The sequence below is a fragment of the Ictidomys tridecemlineatus genome, chromosome 8 (genome assembly GCF_052094955.1).
Source record: "Ictidomys tridecemlineatus isolate mIctTri1 chromosome 8, mIctTri1.hap1, whole genome shotgun sequence".
Taxonomy (NCBI): Eukaryota; Metazoa; Chordata; class Mammalia; order Rodentia; family Sciuridae; genus Ictidomys; species Ictidomys tridecemlineatus.
In genome coordinates, this window is record NC_135484.1 from 127,699,099 (window position 1) to 127,700,515 (window position 1,417).

The window sequence follows — 1,417 nt, forward strand, 5'->3', positions numbered from 1 at the left end:
TCTTGGAAGTGGTTCACTCCATGTGGATCATACTTCCATTTTAATTTAAAAACTCTTTTTGCTTATTTGATTGGATCTCTAGATCAAAATCTTTCTCATGAAAATGAGAACTGAGGGGTGATATGACCTGGTAACAATTGGAATATTTGCTTTTTATTTACCCAAAGGTTTTTTTTTTTTTGAGCTACTTTACTGTTTAAACTAAAAAATAATTAAATAATGTGTGACATATCTGAGAATTAATGAAGTAGAATATTCAATAGTTTCTTGTTAAATTTCCCAGAAGAATTATTTTAAAGTTCTACTCTAACAATATACTGTTATATCATTTATTTATTCATTTGTTATTAGTTGCATCTTTTTCAAAATTTATGTTTCATATATTGGGAAATAATATGTTCTTATTTCAGAGCACATATTTCAAAGACACTTTTTCTCTGACTTCAGTTCAATAGTAACTAATTGTATTTAATAAGCATTTTCATAGAGAGCTCTGTCCCCAGAAATTTGCTCTGCTAATTCCTCTGGGATAAACCTAAATTGAATGACTTCTTTGCAAACTGTCCAAGGGTCTCAAGGAAAGCATACAAATAGCATGTACAAAGCATTACATGAATTCACTTTCTAATCTAGTTATTTTTCTCTCTTGTACCCTATATCAACTGAAACACTAACAGTTTTGAAGCTAGCTCTAAATGTACATATGAGGGCTGTAGTTTTTTGGTCTGCATCTAAAAGTTAGAAAACTTAAAATGCTTCACTATTTTTTTATGGAATGATATCTATAAAACAAAGTGAGTAGAAACACTTGTTTTATTGGCCATGTATTTTCAAGAGAAGGTTGGAATGTGTGTAGATCTTAGTGCTAATATGCATATGAAAGACAGTGCATTTCATATCTGGTAGCCTTTTCTAAACTTTGGAAATACCTAGGTCAGTGGCCCTAGGAACAACTAGATTTCACTTTATAATTAATCTCTCTCAATCTCACTTTAAACAACATTAAAATAGCATTTATGTTTCATAATGAGTATTCTTGATAGATATTCTCAAATGTAGTATAAAGCTTTTATTAAATCATGTGCACATAAAACATGAAACATATTTTCCTTTTATATGATCAAAATTTCATGAATTCACTTCACATTTTTCAATGAGATATTTTGGCATCAGATGAAAGTGACTAATTTCTGCTTGTATTCTTTTCCTCCTTGTAAAACTAAAAAGTGATGTTAAGTGTAAATAAGATAACATATGTGATAAAAATAAAGTATAAATAAGATGTGGTAGCCTGAAAATGTAAGGGAAATGAAAAGAAAATTTTAACACACATAGAGTCTGGAAATTTACCAACCTGACTTCCAACATTCATGAGTAAATAGATTACCATGTAATGAAATAGGAAAGGAAAATCACT